Source organism: Pelophylax lessonae, assembly GCF_965119305.1.
Source record: "Pelophylax lessonae genome assembly, chromosome: 3".
In the NCBI taxonomy this organism is placed as follows: Eukaryota; Metazoa; Chordata; class Amphibia; order Anura; family Ranidae; genus Pelophylax; species Pelophylax lessonae.
This window is the reverse complement of record NC_138770.1, coordinates 70,754,042-70,771,904: the sequence shown is the minus strand read 5'-3', so window position 1 is coordinate 70,771,904 and position 17,863 is coordinate 70,754,042.

Below are 17,863 nucleotides of genomic sequence, written 5' to 3'. Positions count from 1 at the left end.
AACATCGTCCGGAGCGGTTCGCGAATGTTAGCCGCAAACTTTCTCAAATGTCCGAGAACTGCAAGTTCGCGGCAGGCCCCATTGACTTTAATGGGAGGCGAACTTTAAAAACCTTTAGGTCATATTTGCAGCCACAAAAGACTTACTAACTGTGCACAAATAGTCCCACCACATGTACAATGTCACAACAGAAGTAGAGATGTCGCTAACCTAAAATTTGCCGTTCGGCGAACGCTAACCTCCGCAAATGTTCGCGCACGGGCGAACCAGGCGAACCGCCATAGACTTCAATAGGCAGGCGAATTTTAAAACCCATAGGGACTCTTTCTGGCCACAATAGTGATGGAAAAGTTGTTTCAAGGGGATTAACACCTGGACTGTGGCATGCCGGAGGGGGATCCATGGCAAAACTCCCATGGAAAATTACGTAGTTGACGCAGAGTCGAGTTTTAATCCATAAAGGGCATAAATAACCTAACATTCCTAAATTGTTTGGAATAACGTGCTTTAAAACATCCAGTGTGTGTATACGATCAGGTATGATGTTGTATCGATCAGGTAGTATAAGGGTTACGCCCGCTTCACAGTGACAGACCAAACTCTGACAGACCAAACTCCCCATTTAACAGTCAGTCAGTCAGTCCATTTGCACAAACGCAAACTCCCCATTTGCACAAGGTTGGATACCAAGCTAGCCATGTCCCATTCCTTGTCCTCACTGACGTCATTGAAGGTCTCTTCCTCCACCCAGCCACGTACAACACCAAAGGTCCCCGAAAGGTGACAACAAGCCCCCTGGGACGCCTGCTGTGGTTCGTCTTCCACCTCCTCAAATCCACCTTCCTCCTCTGACTTCTCTTCTTCAGACTCCTCTCTCTGCGTTGCCACAGGTCCAGCAATTGACAACGACAAGGTTGCTTCTGGTGGCGATGGGGACCACAACTCCTCCTCTTCATGCTCATCTACGGCCTGATCCAGCACTCTTCGCAGGGCACACTCCAGAAAAAACGCATATGGGAAGAGGTCGATGATGTTGCCTTGGGTTTGACTGACCAGGTTTGTCACCTCTGCAAAAGGACGCAATTTGTATGTAATTCTTACCAGCAGGTCCCATTCCTGCACCCAACAACAAGAGTTTCTGTGAGGGCTTGGTTACGGTGTTCAGGCACCACCAACAGCAAAGGCCCAATTTTTGGCACTCGTATAGCACATGCAATTTCAATATGGAAATCTTACCAGCAGGTCCTGTTCCTGCACCCAGCAAGAGTAACTGCGAGGCCTTGGTTATGGTGTTCAGGCACCACCAATAGGGATGATCGAACTTTTGAAAAGTTCGGTTCGGCCAGAACATCCGAACTTCCCGAAAGTTCGGCCCGGATTTCAGAACCCCATTGAAATCAATGGGACCCAAACTTCGGTAATCAAAAAACACCATTTTGAAGCCCTAAAACCCAATAAATGCCCCTAAAAAGTGCCTAGGGTTCTGGGTCATGCCCCAGGGACTATTAATCGCACAAAAAAAAGTTCTTAAAAATTGTCATTTTTGATAGAGAGCCAATTATTGAAAAAATTAAAAAAAAAAAAAAAATCTTTGGATTTAGTGTCTGGGGGGTCTAAAAAGTGTACCTGTAAAGTTTCAGCTCTGTAGCATGTCCAGAACTAGAAAAAAAAAAGATTGTTTGTATTAGGTCACTTATAGAACAGGGATATGGCTCCGCTATTTTCACACCTTGCCGTTTTAGAAGCAAGCGGTTTTTTTTGGGCATTTTTTGGGGTCTTTTGAGGCAGGCAAAACATCTGAACTTGTGTATAGGGGTATATATACACCTAGACATATATAGGTGTGATAGTAGCAGAAATATATGCTTGCGCTTATTAAATAATTAACACTTATATGGCTCCGCTCCTATCACACCTATATATGTGTAAGTGTAAAAATACATATAAGTATGTGTGTATATATACCCCTATACACAAGTTCAGATGTTTTGCCTGTCTCCAAAGACCCCAAAAAAATGCCTGCAACAACATACCTGGGCGTTTTTTTTTTTTGGCGCTAGCGTTTTTTTGGGCATTTTTTGGGGGTCTTTGGAGGCAGGCAAAACATCTGAACTTGTGTATAGGGGTATATATACACACATACTTATATGTATTTTTACACTTACACATATATAGGTGTGATAGGAGCGGAGCCATATTAGTGTTAATTATTTAATTAGCGCAAGCATATATTTCTGCTACTATCACACCTATATATGTCTAGGTGTATATATACATATAAGTATGCGTGTATATATACCCCTATACACAAGTTCAGATGTCATGCCTGACTCCAAACATGTCCTCAAAAAAGCCCTGTAAACGCCTGCAGCCAAAAAACAGGCTGACAGGCAAGAAGCCATATCGCTGTACTAAAAGTCACCTAATAGAAACGAACTTTGTTTCAATTGCGGTCACCCTGCCATAGCAGTCAGAGTCAGTTCACCCTACACTACACAATGGAACCCTGGCACTTAACACTTTCCCTACAGAAACTAAATTTTTGCATCTAACTAAAGTATAAAAAAGCACTCTAACTACACTAGATATCCCTTTCCTGACACTAATAATTGCTAAATGACACTTTTGAAGCAGAAGTAACAGAACTGCTTCCACTCTCTTCCATGTCCCTGTATTACAATGCTAGGAATTTGGCGGGGCTATCTTATATACTGGGGGGATATTCACTAATGATTGGCCTGCAGACCCCCTAGTCACTCCAATCACATTCCTAGCATTCTCCTGCCCCCTCAAATAAATTTTACTAATGGTTCTGGTCCAATCATGTGCTTTTAAAGCCCAGTTCCTGTCGCATTGCATTTTTGTCGGTTCTGGTTGCCGAATTCCGAACTTTTTCAGCAAAAAGTTCGGAATTTGGCCGAACCTCGAACAGCTAATGTTCGGGTTGAACCGATGGTCGACCCGAACCGTTCGATCATCCCTAACCACCAACAGCAAAGGCCTACTTTTTGGCACCTGTATGACAGGTACATGTGATTTCAAATTTGTATGGACTTTTTAGCAGCAGGGCCCATTCCTGCACCCAGCTAGAGTAACTGCAATGGGGTTGCATTGTTCAGGCACCACCAACAACCAAGGCCCAATTTCAGTTTCAGTTCCTGCCAATACTAACCTTCCAGGTCCCCATCACTCCAGCCAGTTTGCATAGCCGCCACCCAACCTTGGCCAGGTCAGATGACAGCACAGTGCCCCCATTAGATCACTGATAAGAACATATACAACACTTGTCTTTGCCAATTTCAAATTAGTATAGAATTTTTACCAGCAGGGCCCGTTCCTGTGCCCAGCAAGAATAACTGCGAGGAGATGCGGTGTTCAGGCTCCATTAACACCCATAGCACTATTTCTCTGCACCTCTATGACAAGTGACAAGTACATGCGATTTCAAATTGGTATGGAATTCTTACCAGCAGGTCCCATTCCTGCGCCCAGCAAGAGTAACTGTGAGGGCTTGGTTACGGTGTTCAGACACCACCAACAGCAAAGGCCCAATTTTTGGCATCTGTATAGCACATGCAATTTCAAATTTGTATGTAATTCCTACCAGCAGGTCCCGTTCCTGCACCCAGCAAGAGTATCTGCGAGGGCTTGGTTATGGTGTTCAGGCACCACCAACAGCAAAGGCCCAATTTTTGGCACCTGTATAGCACATGCAATTTCAAATTTGTATGGAAATCTTACTAGCAGGTCCCGTTGCTGCACCCAGCAAGAGTATCTGTGAGTAGAGTTGAGCGAACACCTGGATGTTCGGGTTTGGCGGGTTCGACCGAACTTGAAAAAAAAGTCCAGGTTCGTGACCCGGACTTAACCCGAACTTTGTCCCGATCCCAAACCCCATTGAAGTCAATGGAGACCCGAACGTTTGAGCATTAAAATGCCTCCAAAACAAACATGGAAATGGCTAGAGGGCTGCAGATGGCAGCAAAATCATCTTAAGAGCATGGCAAGTGCTCTGCAAACAAATGTGGATAGGAAAATAACTTAAAATAACATAAAAAACTGAAAAACAAAAAATAATCATCTTGAATGATGTAGGAGGAGGACGAGGCCCATATGGAGTATGATGTTGAGGTGGCGGTGGATATGGTGGTGTAGGTGGAAGCGGCGGCGGCAGTGGAGGAGAAGGACGAGGTAGCCAACACTGGTTTTGGTTTTTAATAAAAAAAAATGTTTAAATTCGGGTACACCCCAAAAGAGTAAGAAAGATCAAATCCAACAATGGCTGGTTAAGGCCGGTATACATGTCTATTCTGCAAAAGGTACAGACAAGTCCTGTGGGATCCATGCCTGGTTCATTTTAATGAACGTGAGCTTGTCCACATTGGCTCTGGACAGGCGGCTGCTCTTGTCTGTGATAACGCCCCCAGCCGTGCTAAATACATGTTCAGATAATACACTGGCTGCAGGGCAGGCCAGCCCCTCCAAGCACACATACTGCTCCACCATGTTAGTGCGGGGTGGTGGTGCTGCTGGTGGAGCTTCTATTGCAAGGTGAGGACATGGTCGATCTGTGGCAGCTACACGCACAAGTGAAACACCTTTCTCAGCTGGGAGTAGGCGACAGAACCTTACTGCAGTATTTGGCAGGGCCTAATGCGCCTCTACAAATGTTGAGGCCAGAACAAGTACAGGCGATAGTAGATTGGGTTGCTGACAGTGCCTCCAGTTCCTTCACATTGTCTCCCACCCAGTCTTCTGCTGAAAGGTCAGAGTTGGCACCTGCAGCCGATGTCCATCAATCTTTTACCTCACCCCCTTGCAAATCAGCCAAGCAGTCTGAGCCCCCAGTCATGCAGCAGTCTCTTCTTCTTTTTGATGACTCTGTTAGCATGGTTCCCCAGGGCCACCAACCTAGCCCTTCCCCAGAAGTGAAAGAGATTGAGTGCACCGATGCCCAACCACTTATGTCTCAAGATGAGTACATGGGAGGACCATCGCAGCACGTCTCAGATAATGACGAAACACAGGTGCCAACTGCTACGGAATTCCGAATTGTGGAGACCCACAAGGGTTGCAGGGGTGAAGACTGCGTGGAAAATGATGTGGCGGATGATGAGGTCCTCGACCCCACATGGAATGAACGTCATGCAGGTGACCTGAGTAGTTTGGAGGAAGAGGCGGTGGTCGCACACAGCCTCCAGCACAGCAGAAGAGGGAGCAGGGTGCAAAAGCAGAGCGGCCGTGCCCTAGACACTACGCCTGCTACTGCCCAACGCAGCAAGGGACCGAGCACACCAAAGCCAGCTCAAAGGAGTTCCCTAGCGTGGCAGTTCTTCAGACAATGTGCTGATGACAGGACACGAGTGGTTTGCAAGCTGTGCAATCAGAGCCTGAAGCGAGGCATAAACCTTCTCAACATGAGCACAACCTGCATGACCAGGCATCTAAGTGCAAAGCATGAGCTTCAGTGGAGTAGACACCTCAAAAACCAAGAAAGGTCTCTGTCTCCTCCTGCTTCTTCTTCTGCTGCTGCAGTCTCGGCCTCTTCATCCACCTCTGTAGTGACAGTGGCACTTGCCAGCCCGCAAACAGAGGATCTGCCAGCAACCCATGCAAATGTCCCATGGAAGCGTTCAGCTTTCTATCTCCCAAGCACTGGAGCGGAAGAGGAAGTACCCCCCTACCCACCCGCGATCCCTGGCCCTGAATGCCAGCATTTCAAAATTCCTGGCCTTTGAAATGCTGTCATTCTGTCCAGTGGAGACGCAGAGTTTTAAAAGCCTTATGGCGGTGGCTGTCCTACAGTACGTCGTGCCCAGCCGCCACTACTTTTCCAGGCAAGCCATACCTTCCCTGCACAACCAAGTGGGTGACAAAATCAGGTGTTCACTGCACAACGCCATCTGTGGCAAGGTCCACCTAACTACGGATACGTGGACCAGTAAGCGCGGTCAGGGACGTTATATCTCCCTAACAGCACACTGGGTAAATGTAGTTGCGGCTGGGCCTGAGGCGGATAGCAGTTTGGCACATGTCCTTCCACCACCGAGGATTGCAGGGCGCTTCAGTTTGCCTCCTGTTCCTAACTCCTTCTACTCCGCTTCCTCATCCTCTACCGCCTCCTCATCTGGTCAGCGTAAAACCTTCACCACCAACTTCAGCACAGCCAGGGGTAAACGACAGCAGGCAGTTTTAAAACTTGCCTGTTTTGGGGAAAAACCACACACTGCGCAGGAGTTGTGGAGGGGCATTCAACAGCAGATCGATGAGTGGTTGCTGCCAGTGAGCCTCAAGCCTGGCCTGGTGGTGTTCGATAATGGGCGAAATCTCGTAGCAGCTCTGGGCCTAGCCGGTTTGACACACATCCCTTGCCTGGCGCATGTGCTGAATTTGGTGTTGCAGAGGTTCCTTAGAAATTACCCCGATATGTCAGAGCTGCTGCAGAAAGTGCGGGCTGTCTGTGCGCACTTTTGGCGTTCTCACCCTGCTGCTGCTCACCTGTCAGCGCTGCAGCGTAACTTCCCGCACACCGCCTCATATGTGACGTGCCCACAAGGTGGCACTACACCTTGCATATGCTGGCCAGACTGTGCGAGCAGCAGTTGGCCATAGTGAAGTATCAGCTGCAGCACGCACGCGTGAGTCACTCTGCGGAACAACACAACTTCACTACCAATAACTGGGCCTCCATGCGAGACCTGTGTGCCTTGTTGCACTGTAACATATGCAGACTAGGCCGCAATTTATTTTTTTTCCCCTAAATGGGTTTTTATTGATAAGCGGAATACAACAACAGTATCCAATGGGTGTATCTCACTGTAACATATTTAGACTAGGCCGCAATTTATTTTTTCCCCCTAAATGGGTTTTTATTGATAAGCGGAATACAACAACAGCATCCAATGGGTGTAGCTCATTGTAACATATGCAGACTAGGCCGCAATTAAATATTTTCCCCTAAATGGGTTTTTATTGATAAGCGGAATACAACAACCGTATCCAATGGGTGTAGCTCACTGTAACATATGCAGACTTAGCCACATTTAATTTTTTTTTCCCCTAAATGGGTTTTTATTGATAAGCGAAATACAACAACAGTATCCAATGGGTGTAGCTCATTGTAACATATGCAGACTAGGCCGCAATTAATTTTTTTTCCCCTAAATGGGTTTTTATTGAAAAGCAGAATACAACAACAGTATCCAATGAGTGTAGCTCACTGTAACATATGCAGACTAGGCCACAATTAATTTTTTTTCCCTTAATGGGTGTTTATTGATAAGCGGAAGACAACAACAGTATCCAATGGGTGTATTTCACTGTAACGTATGAATGAAAAATGTATGTTTTTCCCTTTAATTGGTGATTTTTGAAGAGCAGATTTGAACAGCAGTGTCTAAACGCTGTATGACAGTGTCACAGTAAAGTATGAATGAAAAACTGAAAAATAATTATTATTTTTCCCTTACATTGGTGCTTTTTGAAGCGCAGATTCCAAAATCACTGTCTGTCTAAACAATGTATGTCAAAGAAAAATATGAAGGAAAAAAGTTTTTTTCTTTTTAAAATGCAGATTAAGCAGACACATATGCACTGAGCTTGCATTACATGGCCGCTACACGCCCCACGCCTAACAGGTTGGATATTGTTGTTGTTCTATTCCACTATTGAATAAAAAAAAAAAACATTTGAATGAAAAACTGAAAAATATTTTTTTCCCCCTAAATACTGAAAAATAATAATTTTTCCCGTACATTGGTGCTTACTGAAGAGCAGATTAGTAAAAGCAGTGTCTGTCTAAACAATGTATGTCAAAGTAAAATATGAAGGAAAAAAGTTTTTTTCTTTTTTAAATGCAGATTAAGCAGACACATATGCACTGAACTTGCATTACATGGCCGCTACACACCGCACGCCTAACAGGTTGGATACTGTTGTTGTTCTATTTCGCTATTGAATAAAAAAAAAACATTTGAATGAAAAACTGAAAAATATATTTTTTTCCCTAAATACTGAAAATGTATTATTTTTCCCTTACATTGGTGCTTTTTGAAGAGCAGATTTGAAAAAGCAGTGTCTAAACACTGTATGTCAAATTAAAATATGAAGGAAAAAGTTTTTTCTTTTTTAAATGCAGATTAAGCAGACACATATGCACTGAGCTTCCATTACATGGCCGCTACACACCGCACGCCGCCCACCTAACAGACTGATAAAAGTTTTTTTTTCTCCCTCTTCCTCCTCACTGGGCTCAGGTCAGGGCATAAAGATTGTGCACTGCACCCCCACACTATACAATCAATGTAGATCGCTGTCTGATTAAAGAAGATTCTTCCTATTCTTTCCCTCAAAGCAATCTCCAGCCTGCCCCTACAATAATCTCCTATCTCTCCCTCCGGGCAAAAAGATTGTGCACTGCAACCCCACACAATAAGATCAATGTAGATCGCTGTCTGATTAAAGAAGATTCTTCCTATTCTTTCCCTCAAAGCAATCTCTAGCCTGCCCCTACAATAATCTCCTATCTCTCCCTCACCAGCAGCATCAGGAACCTCTCCCTAGTATAGTTTGAGCAGAGTGACTCCAGCTTATATAGAGTCTGGGTCACATGCTGCACTGGCCAATCACAGCCATGCCATTAGTAGGCATGGCTGTGATGGCTTCTAAGGGCACACTAGTTAAACGCTTGCTGATTGGCTGCCTTGCACCTGTTGAAACCGCACCATTAAAACCGTGCAAAAACATTAAAACCGCGCCAAAACATCAAATAACATTACCGAACAACGGACAGTATCTCGAACATACAGTGAAATGTTTGGGTCCGTGTCCGGGTACCGAATACCCAAAAATCCGGTACGATACCGAAAAATACAGTCCGGGTTCGCTCAACCCTAATCATGACCCTAATTCATTTGTACTACTGCTATTGCCAAACTACCTTCCTGCCTTTATTGTTACTAATTATTCTGTTGTCTCACCTGACCTCCTGTACTGCCCAGGGTCTCTGCATAGCTGACTACATCTGCATGCTGGTGGGGTATCTGGCTCCCATACCCCAATTATAGTACATACCTCCCAACCGTCCCGGATTCGCCAGGATCGTCCTGGAAAATGGTCCGTGTCCCGCGATCCCGGCGTATCAGTGCAGAGTCCCGGAATGCTCACGGCGGCGCGGGTGGCTTGGTTCCCGCACGCCGCGAGCAACACGTCAGCCGGTCTCAGTCCCCGGCTGCCTCTGACACAGTGCAGAGTGGAGTGCACTGAACCCGCCCCTCCTCCTTCCTGTATTTTCATGTACCCAGAGGAGGAGGCGGGGAGCAGCACACCACTCTGCAAGACGCGGCTGATCTGAGGTCTGATTTTAACTACTATACTTACTTTCTGGGGGGTATATGGAGCTGAGGGGGGGCATGGGGGGTAGATGGAGCTGGAGAGGTAGATGGAGCTGAGAGGGGGCATGGGGGGTTAGATGGAGCTGAGGGGGGGCATGGGGTGTAGATGGAGCTGGAGAGGTAGATGGAGCTGAGAGGGGGCATGGGGGTTAGATGGAGCTGAGGGGGGGCATGGGGGGTAGATGGAGCTGAGGGGGGGCATAGGGGGTAGATGGAGCTGAGGGGGGCATGGGGGGTAGATGGAGCTGGAGAGGTAGATGGAGCTGAGAGGGGGCATGGGGGTTAGATGGAGCTGAGAGGGGGCATGGGGGGTTAGATGGAGCTGAGGGGGGCATGGGAGGGTAGATGGAGCTGAGGGGGGGCATAGGAGGGTAGATGGAGCTGAGGGGGGCATGGGGGGTAGATGGAGCTGAGGGGAGGCATAGGAGGGTAGATGGAGATGAAGGGGGCATGGAGGGGTGGATAGATTTGCGGGGGGCATTTGGGGTAGATGGAGGTGGAAGAAGCTGGGGTGGGCATTTGGGGTGGACGGAGCTGGGGTGGGCATATTTAGGTGGATGAAGCTGGGGGGGCATTTGGGTTGGATGGAGCTGGGGGGGCATTTGGGGTGGATGGAGCTGGGGTGGGCATATGGGGTGAATGGAGCTGGATGGGGGGGGTGGATGGAGCTGGGGTTGGATGGGTGTTTGGGATAGATAGTGCTAGGATGGGCATTTGGGGTGGATGGAGCTAGGGTGGGCATTTGAGGTGGATAGAGCTGCTGGGGGCATTTGGGGTGGATGGGGGGGAGTGGATGGAGCTGGGTGGGCATTTGGGGTGTATAGAGCTGGGGAGGTGGATGGTGCAGAGTCCGACCCCTGCATTCTGTACATTACATACTCCTGTTTCCTGCATTCAGTACATTACATACTCCTGTCTCCTGCATTCTGTACATTACATACTCCTGTCTCCTGCATTTTGTACATTACACTCTCCAGCACTATATACACAATACTGTACATTATATACTTCTCACCAAAGTCTTCATTGTCTCAACAGTTGCTGGTTGCTATGCAGTCTCTGACTATTTTAATGAAGTTCTCCTTTAAGGTAGGCTGAGCAATCAAAGCATATTTTATGAGTACTAGGAAGTCTGGGTTTTGTTTACCCTATCCCTTAAGCCCCTCCCACTGATAAGTGATTGGCCACACCCACAGTTTGCCGCAGGTTTTGTTCCTCTTACAGTGTCCATCATTCCGAAGTTCAAATGTTGGGAGGTATGCCAATTACCGTAGAACTCCTCCCAACCTGGCTTACCTATATATGGGAACTGACATCACTGACATCACTATTGGAGGCTCTAGCTAAAAGAAATCTAGGACCCAGTTATGCTATTCTCTGGTACCACACACTATTCTGGGACAGATCCACCTTGCGGCAGACTAGCTAACTGCACCTGCTTACATACTGATTTCCATCTGGCTAAGTGGCTGTGAAGCCATGAAGTGTAGATAGATATTAGGGAGTGCAAGTGCTCCAGAACCTTTAGGAAATGGTTCTAATTTTATTTAGGGTTGTGCTCTTTCCAGATCGAATCTATAAAAACAGTATAAATTTTCCTGAAAATATTTACTGGCAACCACAGGGAGGCATTTTTTTATATATAACAATTGTGGGTCCCATATGATTTTAACCACTTGCCTACAGTGCACTTTCACCCCCTTCCTGCCCAGACCGATTTTCAGCTTTCAGCGCTCTCACACTTTGACTGAGAATTACTCAGTCATGCAACACTGTACCCATACAAAAATTGTGTCCTTTTTTTCACACAAATAGAGCTTTCTTTTGATGGTATTTGATCAATACTGGGTTTTTTATTTTTTGTGCTATAAATAAAAAAAGACTGAAAATATCGTGAAAAAACGCATTTTTCTTTGTTTCTGTCATAAAATTTTGCAAATTAGTCATTTTTCTTCACAAATTTTGGCCAAAATTTATACTGCTACTTATCTTTGGTAAAAAAAACCCAAATAAGTGTATATTATTTGGTCTTTGTGAAAGTTATAGAGTCCACAAGTTATGGTGCTATTCATTGAAAATTGATCACACTTGATCACACCTGATGTACTGAAGGCCTATCTCATTTCTTGAGACACTAAAAGGTCAGGAAAGTACAAATACCCCCCAAATGACCCCTTTTTGGAAAGTAGACATTCCAAGGTATTTAATAAGGGGCATGATGAGTTTTTTTAAGTTGTAATTGTTTCCCACAATGCTTTGCAAAATGAAGATTTATTTTTTTTTTTTTACAAATTGCCGTATTAACAGGTTATTTCTCTCACACAGCACATGTATACTTTCAACTACACCCCAAAACACATTCTACTACTCCGCCTGAGTATGGCGATACCACATGTGTGAGACTTTTTCACAGCCTGGCCACATACAGAGGCCTAACATCCGAGTAGCAGCGTCCGGCATTCTAGGAGCACAAATTACACATATCATTTCCTGACAACCTATCGCACTTTTGAAGGCCCTGGAGCACCAGGACAATGGAAACCCCCATAAAATGACCCCATTTTGGAAAGCAAACAGCCCAACGTATAATTTTTGAGGCATAATGAGTCTTTTGAATATGTCATTTTTTTCCACAAGTTTTTGGAAAATGTGGAAAGAAAATGAAAACACATTTTTTTTACACAAAGCTGTCCATTTATGCAATATTTCTAACACATCGCATGTACATAGCAAAACTTGCACCCCAAAATACATTCTGCTACTCCTCCTGAGTATGGCGATACCACATGTGTAACACTTTTTCACAGCCTGGCCACATACATAGGCCTCACATCCAAGTAGCGCTTTACACAAAGTTGTCCATTTATCCACTTTAAGACTGGGCCTATTTTTGACACTTGGTGTTTACAAGCTAAAATCATTTTTTTTGCTAGAAAACTACTTTGAACCCCCAAACATTATATATTTTTTTTTAGCAGAGACCCTAGAGAATAAAATGGAGATCGTTGCAATATTTTTTATCACACCATATTTGCGCAGCAGTCTTCCAAATGCGATTTTTTTGAAAAAAATTCACTTTTTTTAACTAAAAAATAAGAAAACAGTAAATTTAGCCCAATTTTTTTCCATAATGTGAAAGATAATGTTACGCCGAGTAATTAGATACCCAACATGTCATGCTTCAAAATTGCGCATGCTCACAGAATGGCGCCAAACATTGGTACTTAAAAATCCCCATAGGCAACATTTTAAAAATTTCTGCAGGTTACTAGCTTAGAGTTACAGAGGAGGTCTAGGGCTCAAATTATTGCACTCGCTCTAACGATCGCGGCGATACCTCACATGTATGGTTTGAACACCGTTTACATATGTGGGCGGGACTTGCATATGCGTTTGCTTCTGCGCGTGAGCTAACGGGGACAGGGCGCTTTAATTTTTTTTTTTTTCCTATTTATTTTATTTATTATTTTTTTATTTTTACACAGTTAAAAAAAAAAAAATGTTTTGATCATTTTTATTCCTATTACAAGGAATGTAAACATCCCTTGTAATAGAAATAGGCATGACAGGTCCTCTTTATTGTGAGATCTGGGGTCAAAAAGACCTCACACCTCACAACTACACTAAAAAAGAAAAAAAAAAAAAAATTGTTGAAAGAGGAAAAAAAAAAAGCAAAAAAAAAAAAGCGGCCCTTTAAACCGGTTGCTAGGCAACGTCTTTTGACGTAGCTCCGGTCCTCCAAGACCATAGAGTTGAGTGAGGGCCATCTTGCCCTCACTCGACTTCCTGTCTCTGAGGATCCGGGACCGGATAGTTTTCCCCGCTGCCGACGGGTCCGGTAAGCTGGGAAAACGTCTGGGACGCGGCAGGAGGGGGGGGGCACCTATTCCCCTGCACCGTAAGGGTAATTCCGCGGCGAATCCGCCACTGGGACCACCCTTATCTGAAAGCCGACCGCCCGCCGTTTCAAAAAATACCGGGGTTATGGGGGCTATCTGCTGCCATAACCCCAGTATTTAGCTTTTAATGGCCGACGCATATAGTCGTTAGGCGGTCAGTAAGTGATTGCATGTATATGGCAAACCGGTGACGATGACTGACGGGGTGACAGGTGACGATGACTGATGGGGTGACAGGTGACGATGATTGATGAGGTGACAGGTGATGATGATTGATGAGGTGACAGGTGACGATGATTGATGGGGTGACAGGTGACGATGATTGATGAGGTGACAGGTGATGATGATTGATGAGGTGACAGGTGATGATGATTGATGGGGTGACAGATGACGATGATTGATGGGGTGACAGATGACAGTCACTGACGGGGTGACATGTGACGATGATTGATGGGGTGACAAGTGACGATCACTGATGGGGTGTCAAGTGACGATGACTGATGGGGTGACAGGTGACGATGACTGATGGGGTGACAGGTGACGGTGATTGATGGGGTGACAGGTGACGGTGATTGATGGGGTGACAGGTGACGGGCGATGGTCACTGATGGGTGACAGGTGACGGGCGATGGTCACTGATGGGTGGCAGGTGACGGGCGATGGTGCACGGCGGTACTGATGGCAGTCTCTGGTGACCGGTGAACTTTAGGCTATGTTCACATGTGAGCGTAGCGATCACGGGCAGAATCACTGCGATTCTGCCCGTGATCCAGAAATCATTGCAAATTGCGGGGCGCCTGTGCATTGCCCGTGATTTGCAATAGCACCCCAAACGCTGTGCGATGTTGCTGCGATTTCCGCCTGCCGAATCGCGGTAACATCGCACAAACAACGCATGACGCTCCAAAGAAACTCTTGTACCTTTTTTTGGGCGTCATGCGATGTTTGCGCGATGTTACCGCGATTCGGCAGGCGGAAATGGCGGCAACATCGCACAGCGTTTGGGGTGCTATTGCAAATCACGGGCAAATCCCGCGATTTGCAATGATTTCCGGATCGCGGGCAGAATCGCAGTGATTCTGCCTGCGATCGCTGCGCTCAAATGTGAACGTTATGGGTGTCAATTTCTGGGCACTGATGAGGTGACTGTTGGGTGACAGGTGATATTGGGGGGGGGGGGCTGAGGACTGTGTGGGGACCTTTATTAGTGTGATTTTTACTTTTTACAGGTGTACAGAGCAGTAACTCACTATTTCTAGCTCTGCTCCCCTCACACTGGAAACTGTATGAGGAGAGAAGAGCTAGTAACACTGAGTTACTGCTCTTTGTTTACATTTTGTGATCGGCTGTGAATGGATTCACAGCCGATCACATAGTAAACAGTCACTGTCAGTGACTGTTTACTACCGCCGGTGACAGCTGTGTTCCTACGGAACACAGTGCCACCGACACGACCGCGCTGCGCGCTCCCGATCGCGCATGCGCGGTCATCTGGTGGGCGCCTTCATTGTGATCGGCTGTGTCATTGGAACACAGCCGATCACGTGGGAAACAGCCACGCCCATTGGCTGTTTCCCCCCTGCCGGTGACGGGGGGTGTCCCGACACCGACAGTGCAGGGCGGCGTGCACGCGATCGCGCGCCTGCCCTGCTTAAAGTGCCGCCGTCATATGACGCCGGCCCAGGATAATGGTCGCTCCGCTCCGCCGTCATATGACGGCGGGCGGGCGGCAAGCGGTTAATTAACCCCTTTGCATCTAAAGGTAAAACTGATCCGACGTGTGGCATGCTACCTGTGCTCTGAGGATCTTGAGGGGGAACCCCAGACCAAAATTGAAAGATTTTAGGGGTTCCCCCCAAAATCCATACCAGACCCTTATCTGATCATGCAGCCTGGCAGGTCAGGAAAGGGGGGGACATACCAGGCCACATGCCCTCAACATGGGGGGGTGCGTGATGTTACAAGGGGTGGAGTCTCATGGCTACATAAGAAATAGCAGACAGCAGAAGCCGACACAACAGAGGCAGCCAGTGTCGCAGGAGGACCAGGTCGGCAGCGGAGAAGATAACAGTGGAGGACAAGATAGCAGCAGCGGAGAAGACAGCACTGGAGGGAGAAGACCGGAGGAAGAACACAGCACCGGTGGAAGAAGACTGCACGGGAGAGAGAAGACATGTTGGAGCTACGGCGGGGGATATTCTTCGCTTTTAATAAAGGTCTCGTCAAAAGTGCCCCTGGACGACGTCAACGTATGATGAAATGCATAAGACGGAGCAACTCGCTAACTTCTCCGATTCCCTTGAGTCCTGTTAGGATGGGTTACTGTGTGTGTTGGCCTAAGCACACAATTTTAGGCATTTTATACATTAATAGTGTAAGTGCAATTTATTTTATCTGAACAATAACATTTTACAAGTTACACTATGTGGAGCTTTCTGTATATTGGATAAATATACATGACACTGGTCTGAGGTGTGGTGAGTCATGTTGGAAGACCCTTGTTGATGTTTCATAAGTCCCTGGTAGGGTAAGGAGCTACAAGTGTTTGTGACCTTTTTAATGAGATATTTATGTGATCCGCTAAGGGAGATTTTCAATCACTTGGTGGTGGTGTTCACATGCAGGATCTCTTCAAGGTGGTGGATGGGGGCGACACCTATCTGGATTATTATATCACACTTGTTGGACTTTTTATGTTAGTGACACTCATTTGGATTATCACATTTATACACTGAACAAAATTATAAATGCAACACTTTTGTTTTTGCACCCATTTTTCATGAGCTTAACTCAAAGATCCAAGACTTTTTCTATGTACACAAAAGGCCTATTTCTCTCCAATATTGTTCACAAATCTGTCTAAATCTGTGTTAGTGAGCACTTCTCCTTTGCCGAGATAATCCATCCACCTCACAGGTGTGGCATATCAAGATGCTGATTAGACAGCATGATTATTTCCCAGGTGTGCCTTAGGCTGGCCACAATAAAAGGCCACTCTAAAATATGCAGTTTTATCACACAGCACAATGCCACAGATGTCACAAGTTTTGAGGGAGCGTGCAATTGGCATGCTGACTGCAGGAATGTCCACCAGAGCTGTTGCCTGTGAATTGAATGTTCATTTCTCTACCATAAGCCGTCTCCAAAGGCGTTTCAGAGAATTTAGCCGTACATTCAACCGGCCTCACAACCGCAGACCACGTGTAACCACACCAGCCCAGGACCTCCACATCCATCATCTTCACCTCTAAGATGGTCTGAGACCAACCACCCGGACAGCTGCTGCAACAATCATTTGCATAACCAAAGAATTTCTGCACAAACTGTCAGAAACCGTCTCAGGGAAGCTCATCTGCATGCCCGTCGTCCTCATCGGGGTCTCCACCTGACTACAGTTCATCGTTGTAACCGACTTGAGTGGGAAAATGCTCACATTCAATGGCGTCTGGCACTTTGGAGAGGTGTTCTCTTCACGGATGAATTCTGGTTTTCTTATATTTGAGTTCAGCTCATGAAAAATGGGGGCAAAAACAAGTGTTGTGTTCATAATTTTGTTCAATATATTTGTGGACTTTTATGTTCAATATTTTAGCGCAACTTAATTAAGTATTTTTGTAATGGAACTGTGTTGATATCCCACAGATTAGTTGCTGCATGCACTTTTTCTTCTATTTACCATATTTAGCGTGGTTTTTCCTTTTTCGATGTAAATATATATTTAAAATGGTATCGTTGTTATTTAAGCATTAACGTGGTGTGGGCGGATTTCTGCCAGTCACAGGTTGTGTCACGCCCCTTCAGCCTGTGTCTTAGAATAAGAGGGAGGTGAAGCCTCCATTATTCTACTTGTAACATCATTGCCCTCATTGTGTTTAGTTGGTTAGTTGGCATGGAGGAGGAAGGGAGTGGGCTGTCAATTACCATTGTTTATACGCCCACATGTGTGACTCTATAGTCACATGGGCTGCTTAGATGTGATAGGGAGAAAATGCTCAGCATAGAAACTCACTGAAAACTGAGCATGTGCAGAGCTGCCTACACTGCTCTGAAAAAATCCCCAGCTGCACAGGGGGACATGGACAGAAGGGGAGATCGAGAACAGCAGGATTAACCCATTTTTTTTTTTTTTTTTTGCAGAATACAGAAAATGAATCTTATAGAGTAAGTATTACCAGCATGTCATACACCATTTATTGATAGTTTTTTATGATGTGGGTTTAGTGACAATTCAAGGTTACTGCCGGACATATGAACCGGTGGGAGGAACCTCACCAGAAGGGTCCAATACTTGCAGTGGAAAGGAAGTAGCAAAGCAGTGATCTTTGAACCCTTTTGTCTGCCATAGTGAGGAGTATAATCACCGGTGCTGAATCTGATACCCGGTGGTCCCTTTACAATGTGTAAAAAAAAAAAAAAGACTCAAAAGCTGTATAGTTTGCCTTTAAAGTGATTTTTAACTTTAAAAAAAACATAATTTATATATATTAAAGCCTGCCAAATCTTCAGTTTGGTGGCTGCAATTGTTTTCTTTTTCTTTTTTCCCTTTATCTTCACCTGGTGATCCGGCCAGTA